Raw genomic sequence first — 25,221 nt, 5'->3', positions numbered from 1 at the left:
ACGCCGCTAAAAGTAGTTCTCTCGGCCCCAGCTCCAGCGACGCACTTAGACCGTTCCGTTGAGCCCCAAATTTCTCAGATTCGGAAACAAGGATCCTAACAAATCAGCTCCCCTCTCTTCCAGGCGATCCTTCTCCTTTTTTAGAAAAAGGTAGGAAGATTTATCAGGCGGATGAATTCGAGTTACGAGGACCTTCCTCGAAAGCTCTGGAAACTTCCTTGCGGCGCCGGCGCTGATTGGTGAGGCGTGGGAAGGCGAGGCCGGCGCTGATTGGTGGGGGACGCGGCGGCTCTGTTGTTGCTGGGCTCCCGGCTGGGTGGTTTAGCGCCGACGTTGCTAAGTAACTGATTGCGCGTGCGCGGCAGAAGCGCGCCTTCGGGGAAGAAGAGGCGCTTCCGGCCGGGGGTGGGGGAGGGGGAACCTTCGCTCTCGCCTGCAAAGACCCAGCCCCCACCTCTCGTTTTCAGGCCTGAGGCAAAGAAGGTGGGGACTCCGCGGCGGCTTTCCCGGGAAGGGTTCCCAGTCCGGGTTGGATGTGCTCGGGAGCGGGGCGGTGCGGCCTGCAGCTCTTCCTCTTGGCGTCTGCTGTGAAGCATAAGCCCCCGTCCCCGGGATCTTTAAAAACTCGCGCCCCTCACACACTGGCGGGTTTTTAGTTTTGCTCTCGGTTAGAGCAGCGTTGTGGAGCTTTAATCACGCTTCTTTACAGTTAGAATGCTTTTGTCCTACTTGATGCTCATAGGGCTCCGAGGAGAGTCGGTAAATTTAGACTCTCCTGGGGACTCCCTGCTGCCCCCTGTCGCGGAGGCGCAGCGCGGCGCCTCTCCGGCCCCACCGGGCTCGGTGCCCGGCCTTAGATCTGGCTCCGGGAAAGACTGCAAATCCCTTCGCCTCCTTGTTTCTCCAGACTGTGGTAGGGGAAGAGAGAAATGTGGATTAGGGAGCTGAAAAGCCTCTTCGAGAGACGGGGAGTTCATGTACTAGAGAGGAACCTATTTTTCTCCCATTGGTGTGTTTGTTGTGCAAGCGACGTTGATGTGTTTGTGTGCTAGCTAGGACCACACAACTGGTTTCCAACACCCCGGGTGTGGCCACTCGTCCTGCAGGGAGATAACCCAAGGAACGTGAGTAAGGCAGGGTTGTTTGGATCTCGGTGCCTCTCGGCCCTGGTTCTGAGTCATGGAGGTGAGGGTGTAAATAAACATGCAAGTAACGTTTGTCACGTCATACCTTCCTACGTGAGAAGTCGGCTAAAGATCTGCACAGCTTAGCTAGATAGCACTTAGAGAAGGTCGTTAGTCATTGAGTTACAACATTTCTAAGCATAACATGAAACTGTGTCGATTAATGTACAATATAGACGGTATATGATGAGTTCACACGTAGACAGCTTTAAGTTCAGCTTACTAAAACTTGGTAAGATCTGCTTAATCAGGAGATAGAAATTAACAGTTTCTTTAAGATAATTTTGGACTTGGAGGTAGTTGGTAAAATGTTCATTTTACAAAGGATAAATTTTCACTTTTGTTAACATAGCAGCTAATCTGAGCTTGTTTCACCAAACAGCTCCTGTGAGTCATACGTGTTGATTGGTAGAATGATCTGGAATGGAGATCTCATGATCGATATGATGACTTCGCTAGGAGTTCTAGCAGTTCCTGGAACTAAGTTAGTCATACAACTTCCTGGTTTAATGTTTTCCCAAAAGTAGGTCATTTGGTAACCTCAACAAAGCAAATGTTTTCAGAAGGAGAGCAAATGCTGTTCTTGTACAATAAACAAAATGAATTTTTTGTGGTCTGTTTATAAACGAAACTTTTAGTAATAACATTTCTGATAATTATAAAAGGTAATTTGTAAACAAAGAATAGAACACAAAAATCCCAAAGATCAGGAATTTGGTAATTTAGCACAATACTTGGCAGTGTGCTCAATAAATGTGTATTCAGTGAAATGCAATTTTGCATTTTGTTCAACTAGAAAAACCCCCACAACTTTGTGACAGGCACTAAAATACGAAGCAGAAAGAGGTGGCACAGTGGTTAAGTGTGCACGTTCCACTGTGGCGGCCTGGGGTTCGCCGGTTTGGATCCCGGGTGTGGACATGGCACCGCTTGACAAACCATGCTGTGGTAGGTGTCCGACATATAAAGTAGAGGAAGATGGGCACGGATGTTAGCTCAGGGCCAGTTTTCCTCAGCAAAAAGAGGAGGATTGGTGGCTGATGTTAGCTCAGGAGCTAATCTTCCTCAAAAAAAAAAAAAAGCAGCAAAAAGAGGGTACTTATTTAGTCTCTATAGGCAAATAGTTTTTGCCTAGGCAGTTCCTTTGAAAGAAACAAAGAGGAATTGATTCTGAGATTCTAAGTGATTTTACCTGGCTAGATGTCTTTTAATAAAAATCTGTAAGATAACTATGGTTTTCATAATTCGTAATTGTTTTCTTTTTTCTTTTTTTTTTTTGGAGGAAGATTAGCCCTGAGCTAACATCCATGCCCAGCTTCCTTTACTTTATATGTGGGACGCCTACCACAGCATGGCTTGATGAATGGTGCTTAGGTCTGCGCCCGGGATCTGAACAAGGGAACCCCAGGCCACCAAAGCCACGCAAGGGAACTTAACCCCTATGCTACCAGTCCAGCCCCTGTAACTGTTTTCTTGACATTATCAGCTGATGTTTAAAATATGGAGTTAGTCTGTGGTTTGTGATCCTCATTTGGTTGTTTATCTCAGCAGAATTAGGAGACTAACTTCTAATTTATTACCAGTGAGTTAGAAACTTTGATGTTGAATGCCCAAATGAACACAGAGCAAGATTCTGCCTTGTCGGGCCCCCTCTTGGCCGGGTGGTTAAGTTCGAGCGCCCTGCTGAGGTGGCCCAGTGTTTTGCAAGTCCGAATCCTGGGCACGGACATAGCACCACTCATCGAGCCATGCTGAGGCGGCATCCCACATGCCACAACTAGATGGACCATAACTAAGAATATACAACTAGGTACTGGGGGGCTTTGGGGAGAAAAAGGAAAAAAATTAAATCTTAAAAAAAATTCTGCCTTCATATTGGACCTCCAAATTACAGAAATCTGTCCATTTAAAAATAGCTACTTAAAATATTTTTATTATAAAATATTACATACATATATCAAAGTTGGAGATAGTATAACAAACACCATATAACCACCACACAACTTTATTAAATCTTAACATTTTGATATTTTACTGCAGCTTTTAAAATTATTTTATTGTAGCAAAAAATACCTAATATAAAATTTAGCATCTTACCACTTTTCAGTTCGGTAGTGTTACCTGTATTCACATTGTTGTGTAACAGATCACTAGAGCTTTTCCATCTTGCCAAACTGAAACTCTGTACCCATTGAAGAACCGCTCCCCATTTCTCCCTCCCCCCAGCCCCTGGTAACCACCATTCTACTTTCTGTTTCTATGATTTTGACCACTTTAGATACTTCTATATGAGGAATCATACATATTTGTCTTTTTGTGACTGGCTTATTTCACTTAGCGTAATGTCTTCAAGGTTTATCTATGCGTGTCACAAAATTTCCTTCTTTTTAAGGCTGACTAATATTACATTGTGTATATTACCACATTTCGTGTTATCCATTTATCTGTCTATGGATATTTGGGTTGCTTCCATCTCCTAGCTATTGTGAATAATTCTGCTATGAACATGGTGTACAAATATCTGCCTGAGGCCTACTTTCAAATCTTTTGGGTATATACCCAGAACTTGAATTGCTGGATCACATGGTAATTCTATTTTTGATTTTTTGAGGAGCCACCATACTGTTTTCCATAGCACCTACACTATTTTATAGCACCTATCAACAATAAAAGCATTCATATATATCCTTGTATACATGTGTGAGGAAATATGCCTAGGAATATGCCTAGGAATAGAATATTGTGAGATGCATCTTAAACTTTACTAAACTTTGCCAAATTGCTCTCCAAGTGATTGCGCTAACTTACACTCCCGTGAGCAATGTAGGAGAGTTCCCACAGTCCTGTATCCTCAGCTACACTTAATACTGTTGGACTTTGAAAATTTTGCCAATCTGATGGGAAGATTTGTTATAGAAAACAAGATTTCAAAGTCTCCTTTCGTTTATAAATATGAGCCAATTTGTTTTCAGATGGGATTTGACTATACGAAGGGAGACATATTGAGGCAGATCTGACAATTTGGCAGATTTGGCCATGAGGGGTCCATTGGTGTGAGGCTCTGAGGAGCCTCTTGAGAAGAGGCGGTGAAATATGACTTGTAATTGGTAATGGAGGGGTGTGAGGGTATGAATGAATGTTGGGTTAGCTCCTACAAACAACTTGCTTTTACAATTTTTGGTAATTTGTTTTTAATTTAAAAATTTGGTAATTATGTCAACTTTATCGAAAATTCTTTTAGGAACCTTAAGCAATGTGCTGCAGCAAAAAGAGCATGAGATTTGGAATCAAGTACAACTGTATCAGATTCCCAACTTGGTTTTACACCAACCCTATGACTGTATATATTTTACTTGACATTTTTAACCTTTAGTTTTCCTATCTGTAAAGAAAAATTGTGGACCAGGTGTCATCCTACCTTGTCAAATTTGTTGAGTCTTTTTTTTTTCCTGCTTTATCTCCCCAAATCCCCTCTGGTACATAGTTGTATATCTTAGTTGCAGGTCCTTCTAGTTGTGGCATGTGGGACGCTGCCTCAATGTGGCCTGACGAGCGGTGCCATGTCCACGCCCAGGATCCGAACCAGCAAAACCCTGGACCGCCGCAGCAGAGCACGCGAACTTAACCGCTTGGCCACAGGGCCATCCCCATGTTGAGTCTTAAATCTAGGTAAATCACTTGGCCCTTAGTAGATGCTAAGCAAATGTCATTTGCTTCCCTTTCTCTTTGCCTTTTTACTTAGTTTCCTTTGCTTTTTACAGAGCTGCCTTTTGAAAAACTGGTATTTTCTTTTTTTCCAATACCTTTCTAGGGAGTTCTCAAATTTAGTCATATGTAATGTTATAATCCAATGTTACTGCCATAAAAAGAAAATTTAGTCAATGAACCAAGACACTAAGTCTTCCTGTATCAATTTCCCAACTTGTTAGAAAATTTTATTAGGTATCCAGAATGGACTAGGCATTAGTGACTATTATTTGTATGGATAAATAAATTAATTTTGTACCATTCCCTTAGACTTTAAGGAGTTATTCTTCATTTCTTTTTCTGATTACCATCAACTACTTCCCAGTTTGTTTTTTAGGGTCATAAACTTACTTTGAGATTTAAATGACATTTTAAACTTTTATTTATTGTGTTTAATATTTGCTGTCAAGGGAAATAACAGAATAGCTAGACAGTTTTAGCCATCTACTTTAGCTGTAGATGGTTTTACAAGTTTTTGTTGGCTGTGTCACATTTGAAAATAGATTAGATTTGTTATGGGAGCTGTCTTGAAAGCAGCCCTTTGCCCCTATTTTGCTGTTGTAGGGGTTGGTTAGTACATCTTCTGATATATAAAGGAATCTTATCTCACATTTGAAATGCAGCAAATATGCATATTAAGTCAGCCTTTATATTAATCAGTTCTCGTTGGTATACAACAGTAGATTGTTTAGTACAGCAGATTTATAATCCGTTATCATAATTTTCTCCAAGCAAGTATTCTCGGGTACTGTATGCTCTTGAAATTTGAACCCTGAGCCAAGAGAAAGACACTAGGTCTGCTAATTCATTCATTCACTCAGCAGACATTTGTAGAGCAACTTTTGGATGTGGGAGGCATTGGGATTGCTGACTGGGACAGGACGTGCACCCCACCCAAGAGAGTTGTGGTCCTAGTGCCAATAAGGTGGTTGTTGTGAGGACTGAGAGCTTTTACCTGAAAGAGTTGGTGGAGGATTCAATGAGTTAATTTGTATCAAGAGTTGAGAAGAAAGGCTGGCATTTAGGGAGTGCTTGATAAGTGTTAGGTACTATGTGTCGTCAATCTAGAAAGGCAAAAAGGGCTTAGTGGTTAAAGTACAAAGTAGATTTTCTGGGTTGAAATCCTTACTCTACCATTTACTCATTGTGTAACTGTGGGTGAATTACTTAACTTCTCTGGGCTTCAGTTTCTTCATCTCTATGGTAGAGATAGTAACAATAACTAGATTGTAGAGTCTTTGAAGGTTAACTGAACCTGCCTCATAAGGTTGAATTTCTAGAGGTAGAGTAGTTAGAGCAGTGCCTGGCACATGGGAAGCACTCAGTACGTGTTAGGTGTATAAAAAAGGAGAAGTACATGTAGACTTCTGCGGAGGCCCAGAGGAGGAAGGAGCAGTCTAGTGACTTGGAGGAGGGTGGGAGAGGAACCCAAAGGTTATGACGAAGGTATTATTTAGAAACCCAGTCACGAGGAGGAGTAGGATTGTCCAGGGAGGAGGGAGGAGGTGAACAATGAGAAGGCATGCTATGTTGAGGAAATGGCAGGTAGCTATGCATGTTTGGGATTTAGGATGGCTGCATATGGGCCTGTGGTTTGGGAGAAGCAGGCAGAGCTCAACTCTCCAGCAACCTCACTACCTCCAGGCATACTGGCCATTCCAGCCTTTCCCCACTTCTGGACCTTTCCACTTGATGTTTTCTTTGCCTAGAACTCTTGTCATGGCCACTTCTGTCTCATGTTTTAGGGAGTATATGTGTCACCTCCCCAGAAAGACAACCTCTGACATCCACCCCTGCTCCCAGACTCAATCATAGCACCTTGGTTATTTCTTTCATAACAATTTTATGTTTATCCAGTTCATAATTATATTGCTTATGTGGTTGTTTATCTCTTTGTCTCCCCTACTAGAATATAAATTCCATGAGGGTACAGGCCATGTCTCTCAGGTTTATTACCATACCTCATACTTAGCCAGCTAGCATAGAGCCTGGTACATCATCAGCAATTAATAAATACTTGTTGAAAGAATGAATGACTAATGAAGGACCTGCCTTGCTATGCTAAGGACTTTAGATTCTTCCTGTGGATGATCTGCATGGGAAGGACATGATCATATTTGTGTTGTAGAATGATAACTTGGTGACATCATAGCAGGTGAATAGAAAAGAGATGAGATTAGAGACTAGCACTCCAGAGATGGTGGCAGTTGTTCAAGCAGGATATGATGAGCATCTGTAAGTAGACCAAGTCAACAAAACCCAGCATCCCTAAAGAAAGCAGGAGGAAAGAACCCATCGAATCAAATAAAAACAGAGCATTGTTTATTTGTACTTGGTCATTGTTTCAGAAAAGATCCAAGACTACTGACTTAAATGTATATAACATAATAAAATAAAAGAAAGGTAAGATGGAGAACGTATAGTAAAGGGAAAAGAAAAAAGAGAAAATGAAGTTAGGAGTGAGATTAGTATATAAAATGCTGGCTTTGAAGTCTGTCTTTTTGCCAGAGATGGGCCACAGATTTAGTGTTTTGGTGGGATTCCCCCCCCCCCCCCACCAGCCAGTGCAGAGGGAGACACAACCAATTATATAGTTAATAAGTCCATGTTATGAAAAAATAGTAGTATGGCCATACAATGGAATACTACTCAGCAATAGGAAGAAATGAACTATTGATACTCATGAATCTCAAAATAAGTGTGCTGAGTGAAAGAAGCCAGACAAAAGGTACAAACTGTGTGATTCCATTCCATATAAAATCCTAGAAAGTGCAAACTAATCTATTGAGAGAAAAAGCAGATCAGTGGTCACATGGGGATGGAGGCAGGAGAAGGAATGAGGTGGTATGGATTGCTAAAGACAGAAGAAACTTTGTGGGGCAAGGGAAATATTTATTATCTTGATTTTGGTGATGGTTTCATGGGTATAAGCATATATCCAAACTTACCAATTTATATCTTTAAATATGTGCAACTTATTCTGCATTATTTATACCTCAATGAAGCCATAAAAAAGTTAAATTAGACAAACATCTGGCAAAGTAATCCCTTAACCAGCTCAGGTAAATCCTTGAGGAGCATGAAGATATCTCAGGAAGTAAAAGTAAACTGACTTCAACAATAAAAATATTTTAAAGGATTTTTAAAAGATAAATAGGGGCCAGCCCTGTGGGCGAGTGGTTAAGTTCACGCTCTCCACTGCGGCAGCCCAGGGTTTCACCCGTTTGAATCCTGGGCATGGCCACGCTGAGGCGGTGTCCCAAGTGCCACAATTAGAAGGACCCACAACTAAAAATACTCAACTATGTACCGGGGGGCTTTGGGAGAAAAAGGAAAAAATAAAATCTTTTTAAAAAAAAATTTAGGTTAAAAAAAAAAAGAGGGCCTGGCCCAGTGACTCAGCGCTTAAGTGCGCATGTTCTGCTTGGGTGGTCTGGGTTCGCCAGTTCGCATCTGGGTGACATGGCACCACTTGGCAAGCCATGCTGTGGCAGGCGTCCCACGTATAAAGTAGAGGAAGATGGGCATGGATGTTAGCTCAGGGCCAGTCTTCCTCAGCGAAAAGAGGAAGATTGACAGCAGTTAGCTCAGGGCTAATCTTCCTCAAAAAGAAAAAGATAAATATCAGAGTCTCCTTTTATAAAATATAGAGATCTATTTACCCAGTCTGAGACTTCTTAAATAATGTTAATGTACCAGACATTAATGTCACTCTAATGATCCCCTCTGTTTGAATTTATTTGACCTCAAACAGAAGCGAAAGAATAGATTCCTTAATTACTTTGGAATTAAGTGCTGCCCTCTGAATCCAAACAGATATATTGTCAGAGGATGTATCAGAAGACATTAATAGTAATGAACCTGCGATAACCAAGGGTCACCCTAAGCAATGAATGCCTCAAGCAGGACTCACGTCTTTTCCACGTTTTCCTAATCCTGTCACACATATAGGATATGCTCCCTTGCTATACTGTATTGAGAGAGAGATCCTCCCAGATGCAGATTTAATTATCCCTAAAGCAAGTTTTCCAGAGACTCTTATCTGTAGGGTATGTATAGCAGATTTAAAAAAAATAGCAGCAGTTGAGCCAGCCCTGATGGCCTGTGGTTAAAGTTCGGCATGCCGCTCTTCAGCAGCCTGGGTTTGGTTCCTGGGCACGGAACTGCACCACTCGTCTGTCACTAGCCATGCTGTGGCAGCAGCTCACGTAGAAGTAGAAAGACTTACAAGTAAAATATACAACTATGTATGGGGGCTTTGGGAAAAATAGAGAGAGAGAGAGAGGAAGATTTTCAACAGATGTTAGCTCAGAGCTAATCCTCCCCAAATTAGTTAATTAATTATAATAATCAGCAATCAATTTATGCAGTTCTGAAGCAGGAAAACTATGTGTGTGGTGTGTGTGTGTCTCTACCCTAGGGACAGAAAATACTAAAGAGAGGAATATGAGCACACAGAACTGGTTACCATAAGGTGAAAATGATTCTAATTGTGTTGATTGTTATGCCAGGTCCTATGCTTAGCATTGTATCCCTTAATCTTTCCAACAAAATAACTTCTCAAAGTAAATAATGCGATTATGCCCATTTTATAAATACTTGGAAAAAAATAGATAGGTGGCCTGCAGTCACACAGCTAAGAAATGGCAGAAGTGAGATTTCAACCCAGATTTGCCTGATTCCAAAGCCCAAATACTTAATCCCTCTGCCAGTTGTCTCCAGTGGCTCTTTATGGTTGCTAGAAACAGGCTGAAAATTTAGTGCTAAACTACCTAAGTGGCCAAAGCAAAGAGAGAAACATGATTAGACAATATCACACTGTCCCCAAGATATAGACGAATTGATTGTTCAAGAGAATAGAACTTTTTCTGAGAGAAATGTCTTGTGTAGGTTCTTACAAAGAGTATGCTCTGTGATAAATGGATAAAGCCCTCCGCTGCATCCCTCCAGTGGGGAGAATGAGGAATTTTACTACAATAAGCTGAGTGAGTTCCAAGGATCTAATGTAGAGCACGGTGACTATTGTTAACAATACTGTGTCGTATACTGGAAAGTTACTGTATTGTATACTGGAAAGTTGCAAAGAGAGTAGATCTTAAATCATCTTAATTTAATCATGATCATCACCTCGTACACCTTAAACTTTTGGGGTTGTACTGCCCTCAAGTCGATTCCAATTCCTAGTGAGCCTGTGTGCAGCAGCGTGGAACCCTGCCCGGTCTGTGCCATTCTCTCACCTTCTGGGGCTCTGTCAGACAATGCTCCGCTGCTATCCACAGGGCTTTCATGGCCAATTTTTGGGAAGTGGCTGGCCAGTTCCTTCTTCCTAGTCTGAGTTATTCTGGAAGCTCTGCTGAAACCTCACCATGGGTGAGACCCTCCTGGTATTTGAAATACCAGTGGGCATGGCTTTCAGCATCACGGCAACAAGCAGCGACCACACTATGACAACTGACAGTCAGACGAGTGGTGTAGTTTGCTGACCAGGGAATGAACCCAGGCCGTGGTGATGAGAGCACTGAATCTTAACCAGACCACCAGGGCTGGCTTACCTTAAACGTATACAGTGTTATTTGTCAATTAAATCTCAGCTGGAAAGAAAGAAATTTTACTGCAGCTATTTCCTGTGCTGGCCCTTGATATAGACTTGCACCCAGATGTTCTGTAAGGGTCCAACCCAGTTGGTGCAAATCTCAGGTGATATGGCTTGGAACAAGAGAAAAAAATATCTGGACAAATAGATGGGCCACATGCCCTCTGGTCAACCTACCAATAATAATGTGTCTCAAAAGCAGTCTTTGTTAAGGATGGGACAGCAAAGAATTGCTCCAGGAACAAATCCAAATGCTCTTAGATATTCAAGGTTGTCTTCAATTGCACCCCACGCAAATATCTCACCTAAGCAGTCATCTGTGTCCCCAGCACACAGCAGAATTGAACAACTTAGTGCCTGTCCTGAAGTAGCTCATTATCCAGTTAAAATGAAATACCATATGAGAAACCCTATAACAGGACAGCTTGTAAGAAACAATGGTGACATAAAGGATGTGCTCAGCCCCAGCTAGTAGGGATTGGGGAAGGTTTCCCTGGGCAGACCCTTGAGTTGGATTAACCAGGATGCCAAGGTAAGGGTCAGCCCTCCTAGCTCAGACACACAGCTCCAGTGCAGGCTGTGTATCTATTTAGATAGCAGTGGGCTTTGAGGTCTGGCTGTTTGTTGGGAGATCTCCCTCATCTCGTCGTTGTTGGATTCCCTAGCCATGTAGAAGATAGTTTTTCTGATGCCTCTTCTGCATTCAGGCCTGCCAGCCCCAAGCCAAGCACAGTGCAGTCTAGAGTGCGTATGTTCCATAGCTCGAGAATCCAGGAACTCAAATTACATCACTCATTGCTTGTCACTCCTCTGCTTCCTATTATACTTAGAATAAAATCCAGATTCCTTACCGTGGCCTACAGGCCCAGCATGGTCAATGTATGCCTCCCTCTCAACTTCAACCCCCTTCATGTCCCCTTCAGTCACTTAATCCTGCCATGTCAGCCTTCTTTCCGTCTCCCAAACATGCCCAGCTCATGCTGGTCTCAGGGCTTGTGCTATTCCTTCCGCTTGGACTACTCTTCCTTTTTTCTCCTCATTCGAGTTTCAGTTCAGGAGTCCCCTCCTCAGAGAGGCCTCTGACCACCCAGTCATACTACACTGCAATATACTTTTATTGTCTTCAGAGCACTTATCAATACCTGAACTTATTCAGTTCATTCATTTCTTTTACTCACTGTACTTGGAAGCCCCATGAGGTCCGAGGCTCTGTCTTATTTATGGCTGCCCAGAGCAGTACCTGGCTCAGAGTTGGTGCTCAATGAGAATCTGCTGGCTGTCTGATGTACTGCCTCCCAGATCAGCCAACAACTGTTTCTTCAGCAAATGGGTCAATGTCTGGGCTCCAACAGAGGGCGCTGTGGCACAGGAGAAGGTGTGGTTCCCGACTGTGCCTGGATGAGGCCTCCAATACACAAATGTTCTCCCTCAGACACCAGAGGACATGATCAGGCACCAGTGACCCTTTTGGTGCAGAGAGTCAGTCCCTTACTCCAAGGAGACACATCTGACTCTGGCTTCAGCAGCTGTGGCCCTTATCTGGCTCATTGGGTGGCCATGTTCTGCTTCCAACCCCTTGGGTATATCTCAGAACAAAAAGAAAAATGAACAAATAAGATGGATGGATGTTTAGGGTGTGATTCAGGAAAGAAGGGTTTAAAGCACTCTGTCCACAGTACTGAAGACATGAAAAGCCTTGGTGACATTGAATGAATTAATGCAGGGTAGAGAAGCAGGAGTCTGTAAAGTCCAAGGAATGTAAAAAGGGAGTCACCTTGGGGGAAGAGTTGGGGTTCAGGCCCCAGAATGGCTCCAGAGAAACCCTAGGCACTAAGGGACAAGAAAGTATTCTCGGAGGAATAGGAAACCGTGGCCTGTTTCGAGTTTTTGTTTTTTGTTTTAATAACAAAACCAATGCTCACTATTAGACCTCTGTTGAAGTGAGGGATGAAAACAGAAACAGTTATGGCACAATAAACTGTACCTATCAGCCCCTCAACAAGCTAGAATAAGAAAAAAAAATTTATTAACTTGCCCAAATGAAGAAACATACCATATTTATGGATTGAAGTACTCAATGTTGTTAAGATGGCACTTCTCCCAAACTGATCTATAGATTCAATGCAGTCACTAGCAAAATCCCAGCAGGCTTTTTAAAAATAAGATTTGACAAGTTGATCTTAAAATTTATCTGGAAACAGAAAGGACCTAGAATAGCCAAACCTATTCTTTGGGAAAAAATGAACAAAGTTGGAGTACGTACAGGATTTCAAACTTACTGTAAGGATGCAATAATCAAGACAGTATGGTGCTGGCATAAAGATAGACATATCGATCAATGTAACAGAATAGGGTCCAGAAATAGATCTTCCTATTTATTCACAACTGACTTTCACCAAAGCCACCAAGGGAATTCAATGGGGAAAGGATAGTCTTGAATGAATGGTGCTGGAGCAATTAGATATGTATATGCTAAATAAATAAAGAGAAAATAAACTTAGATATTTGCTTCACATGATACACAAAAATTAACTCAGGATGGATCATAGACCTAAATGTGATGAAAAATCATAAATCTTCTAAAAGAAAATAAAAATAAATAATTATGACTCTGGCTTAGGTAAAGACTCTTTTTTTTGAGGAAGGTTAGCCCTGAGCTAACTACTGCCATCCTCCTCTTTTTGCTGAAGAAGACTGGCCCTGAGCTAATATCCGTGCCCATCTTCCTCTACTTTATATGTGGGACGCCTACCACAGCATGGCCTTTTGCCAGGTGGTGCCATGTCCGCACCCGGATCCGAACCAGCGAACCCCATGCCACTGAGAAGTGGAACATGCGAACTTAACCGCTGTGCCACCGGGCCAACCCCAAGACTTCTTAATTATGATGCCACAGATGTAATCCATAAAAGAAAATATTGATAAATTGGAATTAATTAAAATCAAAATGCCCAAAACCTCATATAGAAATATGATGGATAACATTTTTGCAAATAGAACTCTAAAATCATTAGATACTTTAATACTGTTCTCCCTAGGAAATCTTCAGGGTTTGTGGCCAGTTTGGATGGAGTTTTTATTAAAATGGATAAGCACTAGTGAAATATTTCTATGACTTTAGATAGCTGTAGCTATATGTACCAACTTAGAGAGCTTGCCTGGGTTTTTTCAGAAGCCTCTTGATCATTTCTCTTGTCTTGGTTCTCTCATTCATTCAATAAATTTATTAAGTGCTTACTATGTCCCAGGCACAGGTCAAGGCCCTGAGGTCATAATGCTAACAAGACAGTCAGAGTTCCTGGTTCACAGAGCTTGCTTTCTAGTGGGGAGCAGACAAAAGAACAAAACCTTCTTTAATATGTTAGGTAGTGATGAGTGCTATGGAGAAAAATAAAGCCAGGGTTACAGAGATGTGCTGCAGCTATTTTAGATTGCATGATGCCCTCTCTGAAACGGGGATTGAGCAAATACCTGCTTAAAGTTAAGGAACCTGTCAAGCAAATAAGGGGTATGGGGTGGGGGACAGATTCCTGCAAAAACACAGTGGAAGAATCCTTGCTTAGTTCAAGCAATGTGAAGGAAGGTGTGACTGGAGCACCGAGAGAGAGGAAGTAGTGAGAGGTGAGCTGAGGGGTGGGGGAAGTGCCGATTATGTGTGGATTGGTATAGGCCATGGTAAAGAGTTTGCATTTTATTCTAATTTTGATGGGAAGCCCCCTTGTCTGTCTTGTTTACTGTTGCAGCCCCAGGGCCATGAACAGTACCTAGCACATAGATATCATTTTTTTCCAAATTGATCTATACATTTAATGCATCTTCAATCAAAACTGTAACAGGATTTTATGGGGGACTTGAATAGGAAATCTAAAATTTAAATGGAAGTTACAAAGGGCCAACAACAGTCAAGACATTCCTGAAGAATCAAGATAGCAAGCCTTTATTACATTATAAAATTGTAATAATTAAGACAATGTGGTTGGCTCAGGATTAATGAAACAGACTAGGGAGCTCAGAGAAAGAGCCATGCATGTATAAAAATCTAATATACAAAGAGTGGGGAAAGGAACAACTGTGGTGCTGGGACAATCAGAAAAAATGAAGAGAGATCCCTATTCTGCACCATACCCAAAACTAAATTCTGGGTGGATTCAGGTCTTAAATGTGAAAGGGAAAACTTTATATTTTTTAGAAGCAAACATAGGCAAATATCTTTATGACCAAGGGAAACAGGTTTGGTAAATCTTTCATAAATTTAGCTACATTAAAATTAGGGACTTTTTTTCATCAATATACCCAATAAAGACAGCGAAAAGGCGGCCATAAACTTGGAGAAGATACTTGCAACACATAATTCACAAGGATCAGTATCTAGAATGGGGCTGTCCAACAAAGCATTCTGCAACAATGGAAGTAGTCTATGTTTGCAATATCCGATAGCCACTAGCCACACATAGCTACTGAGCACTTGAAATATGGCTAGTGAGACTGAAAAACTGAATTTTAAATTGTATTTAATTTTAATTATAGTCACATAATAGTAGTGGCTACCATATTGGATAGCAGAGATCTAGAATTGTTACCAGCACTTTGGGTTCTTATTGTTCCCTAGGATGGAAATCAAGAGAGACAACAGACAAGAGTAGAAAAATAAAAGTTGATTAGCTTGTGCGCAGGAGAGGCTCAAGGGTGCAGGCGCGGAAAGGAAAGGGGCAGGTGACCAGCTCATTAGGGAGCAGGATTGTGGAGCTTTCATTAGGCAACGGCTGGGGAGGAGGGCCTTGTCATGGCATGTAGAGGTGGGGTTGTGCTTGCGTCTGCACTGTTGTTCAACATGCCACCACATGGCGTTGCATGTATCATTAGCATGCTAGCTGTCTACCCCGGGTGTGATTTTTAGTATGGTAATGAGGCTAGGGTCACCCTCAGTGGACTCCTGGGTTCTAGGGCGCATGTCTAAGCCCAGGAGAGTCCAGAGGCTGTGGAATGTGGATCTTGGTAGTCTCTATCTGATTGTCCTGGCTTGCGGATTGGTTAGGGGTCTTATATTGTTAGGCCAGGGGCCTTGCAGATGGCCCTGTCTCATTAGGCTGGTCTCAGAATACATAAAGAACATAAAAGAAGAAGTAGGATGGAATAAACATAAAAAATTGCTCAACCAGATTAGTAATCAGGAATATACAAATTAGAACCACAATGAGATACCATTTCACAACCTCCAGATGTGCAAAAAGTAAAGTCAGATAATATTGATATCGAACCTGCAGTGAGTTCGCTCACCCATTGCGCAGCAAGCCAATCTCTGACACCGGGTGTAGTGGAAGAAAGTAGGAATTTTATTATTGCACAGCACTGAGCAAGGAGAGAGGGCAGCTAACACTGAAATCCCAAACTCCCCAAAAAGCTGAAAGGAAGGTTTTTATTTGGGGTTCTAGGTAGGGGAGGGGGTGCACATGGCCTTGCTGGTCGGAGCTTTTCCACTATCCTGTGTTTGGCCTTGCAGAAAGGAGGGAGCCCGTGACCTTGCTGTTCAGCAGCTTTCCCACCAGCCTGTAGCTCCTTTGTGAGGAGGAAGAGGAGGAGATAATGAATCCAGATGCTTGTCCTTGGCTGTGTCTGTCTCCATGGAGGATAGTGGATTTTGGAGCCAGGAAGCCAGGGAGTAAGCAGGGAATATGTGTTTTGGTTTTAACCCCATATATGCTGGGTTTAATGTAGGGAAACTGATATCAGGGCTAGTATCAATATCAATTGTTGGATAAGATGTGGAGCAACAGGAACTCTTATCCACTGTGATGAGAATATAAATTGTTACAACCCCTTTGGAAAACAAAATCAAACATATGAATATCCTAGAGCCAGCAATCTCACTTCAATTATTATAGAGGAAAAATTGTCCTAGACCTGGCAAGTGGGGTAATGTAATTCGCAACCTCCTCTGGGAAGCCAGTAGCATTGCTAATAAAATATTTAAGCAATTTTATGATAGATTGTAATCAAATTAAGATCTCTCCTGAGAAACTAGATACCCAACTAAGTTGACTGTCAGCTGTCAGTCAAGAGTATAAAGATCTTTAATTAGACATTTCTTTTGTATACAGTCTAACAATGATTACTGTGATGTCGTGATTTATGGAAAGAAATTGGTTGTAGTCTCCATTCCTATCACAGAGCTCCTAAAAGCCTTGGAATTTTTTAAGTGATCATAATGATAAAGATATCTTTTGTTATTCATAACAGGCTCCTTTCAACCACCACAGAGTTTATGTTAATAAGGTGACTTTTGGAAAGTCCCTAAATTTGGGGGCTGATTGCCATGGGAACCAAGCATATTATTAGAAGCTTGGAAATTTCAACCCTACTCCCCCACCTCCAGGGAGGGGAGAGGGGCTAGAGGTTGAATTAATCATCAATGGCCAGTGATTTCATCAATTATGCCTACGTAATGAAGCCTCCATAAAAATCCCTAAAGTACAGGGTTCAGAGAGCCTTTGGTTGGTGAACATGTGGAAGTGGGAGAGTGGTGTGCTGAGAGGGCATGGAAGCTCTGCGCCCCTTCCCACATACTTTGCCCTATGCATCTCTTTCATCTGGCTGTTCCTGAGTTATATCCTGTGTAATAAACTAGTAATCTAGTAGATAAACTGTTTTCCTGAGTTCTGTGAGCCGATCTAACAAATTAATCAAACCCTAGGAGTGGTTCGTGGGAACCTCCCATTTATGGCTATAGCCTGTTGGTCAGAAGCACAGGTGACAACTTGGACTTGCAGTTGGCATCTGAATTGCGTGTGTGTGTGGGGGAGGCACAGTCTTGTGGGACTGAACCCTTAACCTGTGAGATCTGATGTTAACTCCAGGAAGATGGTAGCAGAATTGAGTTAAATTGACACCCAACTGGTGTCAGAGAATTGCTCAATATGGTATAGGGGATCAGAATTGGCCACCCCCAAATTTGTCTCTTTGGCTTATTTTTAAGAACAAAAGACTCTGAAAGAAATTTTGAGTCCCCCCCCAAACTGCCTAAAAAAATTTAAGATAAAAGGCCTGTCCCCAGGACAGGCCATCACCAAAGATAACTCTGGGAGAGTCCTTGCTAAACCCTCTCTTATCAAAATTCTGTTTACTAAACATTTGCTTTTCCATATCCATGTAAATTGCCTCCTTCCCTCTTTGAAGCCCCAGACCACTACCCAAAACACTCTCCTTTGTCTTTAGCTGAATGATATTTAAGGTGGCAGCTTCAGCCATTCTGGTGAGTTACCCAGTTTTCCTGGGTGTCTCCCATGTATACATGCTATAAAGCTTTGTCTGATTTTCTCCTGTTCTGTCTCATGTCAATTTAATTCGTAGGCCAGCCAAAATGACCTAGAGTGGGTAGAGGAATTGTCTTCCTCCCCTACAATGGAAATCCCCCTCCTCCCCACATCTGGTGTCAGAAGTAAAAGTTGAGAATAGAGGAGAAACATGAAAGAATTTTTTCTTTAAATTACCTAGTCATTTTGATGCAGGGTCAGCAAGTCAAGGAGTCGAAAGAAAGGTTTCTTGGACTCTCAAGTTCTGGTAGTAGTGCTCCTTTATTCAGAGAATAGTGTGGGGGACAGGACCCATGGGCAGTGAAAGGCTGCAGGCATGGGGACAGGACCTGTGGACAGTGAAGAGCTGCAGTGTTGGGGGTTAGGGCTAAATTTATAAGGCATGGGTACGTGACTTATTTTTACTAGGCAAAGGGAAAATGATGTAAAATGTCATTAAATGGTATTAGTGCGGGTGGGGTCTGGTTATTGTGTGGTCGTATAACTTTAGATATGAATCCGGTTCTGTAGATCGGCATGTAGGCCAGGACGCCTTGGGCTTCTCTCCCTGGGGCAGCCTTGATCTGCATCAATTTTTCCTCCTTTAAGCATTTCTATTGTCGACTGAAGTAGAGTCTAGGTGATATTAGTGAACGAGTTTATTCAGTAATCAGCAAAAGGAGTTCAAAGCCTGTGAAAACAGTCCGACAGAGCGCTCTGATGGAACTGCTCTGAGGTGTGTGAGGTTAAGTGCAGATGATATCTCTTTCAAAAACAGTGTATGTGCAAGGAAGAGGACAAGAAAAAAACCTTACAACTACATTTAAAAAAGAGAGAGAGAGTACATCTGGGCTTTTCTCTAGGTGACACATTGAAGGTAACGTAAACAAGAATTCCTTGGTTGTACATCAAACAAGTTCCGAGATGCTGACGTTCTCTGTGTTCTCTATGTGTGGAGGGGCAAGGACCAGGGTCCCTCATTATTCCTTCAGTCTCTAAGAAGTGCAGCTGGGAAACGGGAGAGCGAGGTGCCCTCTGTCTCTGCTGCTGTGGATCTGTCCAGCTGCCGTCCTCGGTCGTGAGGTGTGGGGCTGCAAGGACGCTTGACACAGGCTGAAGATGGCCTGCGTGGCTGCTCCACAGGACAGCGTGGATTCTATTGTACTGACTTAAAGCCTGTGCAGTTTGCTTGTTAGATTCGCCTGTTAGACCAGGGAGAGGGGTCTCAAAGATCTGTCCTCAATACCGAGAGAGAAATCTTTGATTTGGTCTGTCAGAGGCCTTTGTTCTTACAGCAAGACTACAATAAACCTTGGCACATGCTCGTGATTAAATTATCTGAAAAGATTTTTAAGAACTTTCTGTCCTAGAGAATCCCTTGCACATGTGCACCAGGAGATATGAACAGGAACTTTCTTTCTTTTTTTTTTTTAAAGATTTTATTTTTTTCCCCAAAGCCTCCCGGTGCATAGTTGTATATTCTTAGTTGTGGGTCCTTCTAGTTGTGGCATGTGGGACACTGCCTCAGCGTGGCTGGATGAGTGGTGCCATGTCCGAGCCCAGGATTCAAACTGATGAAACACCGGGCCGCCTGCAGCAGAGTGCTCGAACTTAACCACTCGGCCACGGGACTGGCCCTGAACAGGAACTTTCATATCAGCATTGTTCATAATAGCAAAAACTAAATATATATATATCTGTCAACAGTGAAATGGAGGGCCAGCTGTGGCCTAGTGGTTAAGTTCAGCATGCTCTGCTTTGGCAGCCTGGGTTTGCAGGTTCAGATCCTGGGCACAGACCTTCACTACTTGTAAGCCATGTTGTGGTGGTGACTCACATATAACATAGAGGAAGATTGGCACAGATGTTAGCTCAGGGCTAATCTTCCTCAAGCCAAAAAAAAAGAGGAAGATTGTCAATAGATGTTAGCATAGGGCCAGTCTTCCTCAGGGGAAAAAAAAACAGTGATATGAACATTGTGGAAGGTTCATACAATGCAATACTATTCAACAATGACTACACATCATCTCCAACTATACACATCAACATGGATGGATGAATCACAAAAGAATAGTCTCAAAAGAATTCAAACAGTATTATTTCATTTATATAGAGTTCAAAGGAGACAAGACTAAATAACATATTGTGTGTATAATAAATATATGACAAAGATTAGCACAAATGTCAGGATGGTGGTTACCTCTTGGGGGCGAGGGAGGGAGATGTCAGGGAACAGCAGAGAAATTGATAAAGCTCCATTCCTTAACCGAGGTGGACGTTCTTTTTATTATTATTTGAAGTCTATGTATACATTATGTTCATTAGTTAGTACAATAATAAAGAGTTAAAAAATTGCTCTTGCTGCTGTGCAGGAGTCGACTGGGAGGAGGGGAAGTGGAAGCAGAGAGCTCAGCTGGGAGGCATTTGCAGTAGCTCGGAGTCCAGTGAGTGCAGTGGATGTGGAAAGAAGTTTCGGGCAACCAAAGTCATTCCGTTTCCTTTTGGCACGAGCTCTACCACCTGCTAGCTGTGTGAGCGTGAGTGAGTTACTTATACTCACCCTCCATTTCCCCATCAGAAAAATGTGGACAATAATAGTGCCTGCGTTGTGAGGATTATCAGACAGGGTATGCAAAGTGCTATAGCAGTCACTTTGTACTTAATGAGCACTCAGGTGGTACTTAGTAAGCACTGGTATTTAGTCAGCACTCAGGGCCACCACACAGAGCTGCTCTGGAAGAAGGGATCTTTTTCTAACTCACTCAGAAGCATCAGTCATCTTGCCAAGTCCTGTTCCTGCTAGCTTGTGTCTGCCCAGAGGAGATTTCTTTTTTTTCCTTTCTTCCTTCCTTTTTCTTTTTTGGTGAGGAAGATTGACCCAGAGCTAATGTCTCTTTTTTGCTTGAGGAAGATTGTCCCTGAGCTAACATCTGCACCAGTCTTCCTCTATTCTGTATGTGGGACACCGCCACAGCATGGCTTGATGAGTGGTGTGTATGTCCACGCCCAGCATCCGAAACCACAAACCCCAGGCCACAGAGCAGAGCATGCGAACTTAACCACTATGCCACCGGGCCAGCCCCAGGCTTCTTTTTATAATCAGCACAAAAGTTAGGGGTGCCCCTGCAAATGCTCAGAACACAGAATTTATCCCTAGTATGTTAGTAGGAGAGACGTAGATATTGAGGTAAATAGTAGCAGAGAAAGAAATTAGGGCTGTCCCATGAGCTGAGAAATTTGGGTGCTCCTCCCATGGTTGAGAGAGGACAGCATGGCCAGCCCTCCCTAACCTCTGTCAAATGCCTTTCCCACTGCAGGTAGCTGGAGTTTCTGCAGGCCTTTCACGCCTGAGGGTACAAAACGGTGCCCTTAATGCCATTATCTCTGTGGCTGTTCCTACCTGGTCTATACGGCACAGGGACTCCTGCCCCCTCGTGGCCAGTGTGGATTCTGCACACTCCTAGGAGCTAAGTGACACAGAATTCTGTTGGGTGCGGAGCAGCATCAGGTACTATTAATCTCAAGCACAGACAAATCATATCTGAAAAGCACGTTTACATAGGAGGGCACTGTTATTTACTCTTTTATGCTTCTATATTTCTAACAATTCTGTCCCAAATCTTGGGAATTTATGCTTTAGAAAAGAGCAAATTGAACACACTATACTATTTTCAGATTCCTTTTTCTTAAAATCCTGTACAGATTTGTCAGGGGTTTTTTTTTGTTTCCCTTTAGAGTTGAGTGTTACATCTGTTCTCCTTCTGTGAGCACACCACATACTAGATCTCTTTCTCCACATCCTGAGTCACCAGAGACCTCATCATGTTGGTTCAAGCTAGAACCAAAATGCCCACTTAAAAATTTTTTTAAATTATGGTAAAATATACGTACCATAAAATGTACCGTTTTAACCTTTTTTTTTTTTTTTTTTGAGGAAGATTAGCCCTGAGCTAACATCTGCCGCCAATCCTGCTCTTTTTGCTGAGGAAGACTGGCCCTGAGCTAACATCCGTGCCCATCTTCCTCTACTTTACATGTGGGATGCCTGCCACAGCATGGCCTGTCAAGCGGTGCCATGTCTGTACCCGGGATCTGAACCAGTGAACCCCGGGCCGCTGAAGCGGAACATGTGCACTTAACTGCTGTGCCACCAGGCTGGCCACCATTTTAACCTTTTTTTTTTTTTTTAAAGATTTTATTTTTTTTTTCCTTTTTCTCCCCAAAGCCCCCCGGTACGTAGTTGTATATTCTTAGCTGTGGGTCCTTCTAGTTGTGGGTCCTTCTAGTTGTGGCATGTGGGATGCCGCCTCAGCATGGCCTGATGAGCGGTGCCATGTCCGAGCCCAGGATTCGAACAGGTGAAACCCTGGGCCGCCACAGCAGAGCACATGAACTTAACCATTCAGCCATAGGGGCGGCCCCTTAACCCTTTTTTACATGTACAGTTCAGTGGAATTAAGTACATTCACATTGTTGTGTAACCATCACCACCACTATCCATCTCTAGAACTTTTTTCATCTTCCTTAACTGAAACTCAGCACCCATTAAATGATAACTCTCCATTTCTTAGCAGCCACCATTCTACTTTCTGTCTTTATGATTTTGATTTCTCTAGGTACAAAAATTCCCCCTTTTTTTCTTTTTTTGAGGAAGATTAGCCCTAAGCTAACATCTGCTGCCAATCCACCTCATTTTTGCTGAGGAAAACTGGCCCTGAGCTAACATCCATGACCATCCTCTTCCACTCTACATGTGGGACGCCTACCACAGCATGGCTTGCCAAGCAGTGCCTTATCCGCACCCGGCATCCGAACCCGCAAACCCTGGGCCTCTAAAGTGGAACGTGGGAACCTAATCGCTGCACCACTGGGCCGGCCCCCAAAATTCCCACTCTTGATTTTCACAGGCGGGCTTTTGTATCGTAAGCCTGCTGTCATATTATATATCCATGATGTGCAAATTATAAGGAGTTCTTCACTTTATATTTTTACTTTTGTTTTAAAATCTAGGAAGAATTTTTTTTTAAAGATTTTATTTTTCCTTTTTCTCCCCAAATCCCCCAGGTACATAGTTGTATATTTTTAGTTGTGGGTCCTTCTAGTTGTGGCATGTGGGAGGCCGGCTCAGCATGGCTCGATGAGCGGTGCCATGTCCACGCTCAGGACCCAAACCGGCAAAACCCTGGGCCGCCGATGTAGAGCGTGAGAACTTAACCACTTGGCCATGGGGCTGGCCCCTAGGAAGAATTTTTTATTGTGGTATAATATACATAAAAATTTTCCATTTTAACCCTTTTTAAGTGTATAATTCAGTAACTTTAGTACATTCACAATGTTGTGCAACCATCCCCACTATGCATTTCCAGAACTTTTTCATCATCCCAGACATAAACTTTATACCCATTAAACAATAAGTCCCCATCTTCCCCTCCCCTCTCCCCTGGTAACCTCTATTCTGTTTTCTGTCTCTATGAATTTGAATCCAGGAAGAATTTGATGTCACTTCTAGCAGGGAAAGTTGCTCATATTAGTTTGGCTACAGGAGTATATAGGTTTCCCATTGTCTACATATGACATTTTAGTTCAGAAAACAGCATATATTAAATAGAAGTTATAATTTATCAACTCTTAACAAAACCTACCCAAACTCATGGAAGTTACTAAAAGAGTACAATAGCCAGAGATGATAAAGATACTTTCCAATGAAGGGCCTAAGAAAGCAATAAGAGTCTATGATGAGTCTTTGAGTTCATTCTGCTTCTGTGGTTGTATTTTCTTTTTCATTTCTAATGTATAAATGTGTATTTTGTTTTCTCTTTTTTCTTTATCAGGCTTGAAACCTAGATCAGGTGTTTATCTTGTTGACACCCATACAGGAGTAATAAAAAGAAGATACACCCATATATATATACTGGCAAAATCCCTGAGGTCCATGGGTCAAGGGAGAAGCATACAAGTTTTCACACTGAAGGAAGGGGCTATTTGCCAAAAGGAAAGCAAATAAAACCAGCATTAGAATTCTCATTTGCTACACTGAAAACTAGAAGACAGTGGAACGATATCTACAAACTGAAGAGAGAAACTGCAGCTAACAGCCAAGAATCCTGTTCGCAGGCAGAATGTTAATTCATCTTTTGGGGCAAAAGAAAGACAATTTTAGACACTCAAGTGCTCAATACATTGCCTATGGATCCTAGCTGGGGAAAGTACTTAAATTTCTCCAATCAGCTGATAATTATATTAGAAAAGAGATCTCAATATTGGGCAGATGAAGAGTACAGTACCTCTTGTGAACAATTAATTCTGTAATACATATATCAACGGATAATTTATTCATTCAACAATTTGAGCGCCATGCTCAGCAGCAACTCTTGGAGCTGATAGTATGTTATAATATTAATGAGATAAGAAATACATGATGTAAATGTTTAGTAAGGAGTTGTCAAATGCAAGATACACTTTAGAGCAGCTGGGCAGGAAGAGCCAATGGGAAAATGAGGAAGTAAAATTACAATTTCTAAAATTTTCCTCTAGGTGAAGGGGTGGGGGTGTTAGTGGGTAAAATGTTTTGAGAAACATATTTCTTGATCAATTTTGAAATGTTACTAGAGGAATACAGATTTCATCATAACTATTAGGTATGAAAATGGAAACACCAGCATCATGGAGACAAATGTTAGAACTGCCAAATTAACAGGAGGGCAAAAAAGGAATGAAGAGAAACTTTTCCAAGCCAATTCAAAGAAAAAGAATCAACAAGATAAGATATAAAATAAACAGAAATAAATGGATAGAATAAAGCACAAGATTCTAGTTCAATAATAATTGCATAAGAACTCAATTCTCCTATTTAAAAAAACAAAGACAACAGATTGAGTTTTTAAAAATCTACCTATTGGGGCCGGCCCCGTGGCCGAGTGGTTAAGTTCTCGCGCTCTACTGCAGTGGCCCAGGATCTCGCCGGTTCAAATCCTGGGCGCAGACATGGCACCAGTCGTCAGGCCACGTTGAGGAGGAGTCCCACATGCCACAACTAGGAGGACTCACAACTGAAAATACACAACTATGTACCAGGGGGGATTTGGGGAGATAAAGCAGGAAAAAAAAAAAAGGATTGGCAACAGTTGTTAGCTCAGGTGCCAATCTTTAAAAAAAAAAAAAAAATCTACGTATTATTTGCATTGGAAAGTGTTAAAGAAGAGTTGAAAACAAAGGAATGGGTAGATATAGATTGTATAAATACAAACAAAAAGAAAGCAGGAACGGGATATTATCATCAGATAAAATTGAAATCAAGGCCACATACATGAAAAAGTACAAAAAGGTTATTATTTAATAGAAACATTAGAAATATTGTACATGTATAATGTAAAAGAATATACATTTTTCATACTTGTAATTAAAATTC

At 42.0% G+C, this 25,221-nt stretch overlaps 1 long non-coding RNA gene across 1 annotated transcript; it reads left to right on the top strand.

Moving 5' to 3' along the window:
* Window positions 1-15: 15 nt before the first annotated feature.
* On the top strand, window positions 16-24,681 carry LOC123275957 (uncharacterized). Its single transcript, XR_011493438.1, has 3 exons — window positions 16-150; window positions 21,131-21,321; window positions 23,645-24,681. It is a non-coding gene; the product is annotated as an uncharacterized lncRNA (long non-coding RNA).
* The last annotated feature ends 540 nt before the right edge of the window (window positions 24,682-25,221 follow it).

This window comes from Equus asinus, chromosome 13 (genome assembly GCF_041296235.1).
Source record: "Equus asinus isolate D_3611 breed Donkey chromosome 13, EquAss-T2T_v2, whole genome shotgun sequence".
In the NCBI taxonomy this organism is placed as follows: Eukaryota; Metazoa; Chordata; class Mammalia; order Perissodactyla; family Equidae; genus Equus; species Equus asinus.
Note: the sequence above shows the minus strand (reverse complement) of the source record. Positions and strands in the feature narration are given on the sequence as shown.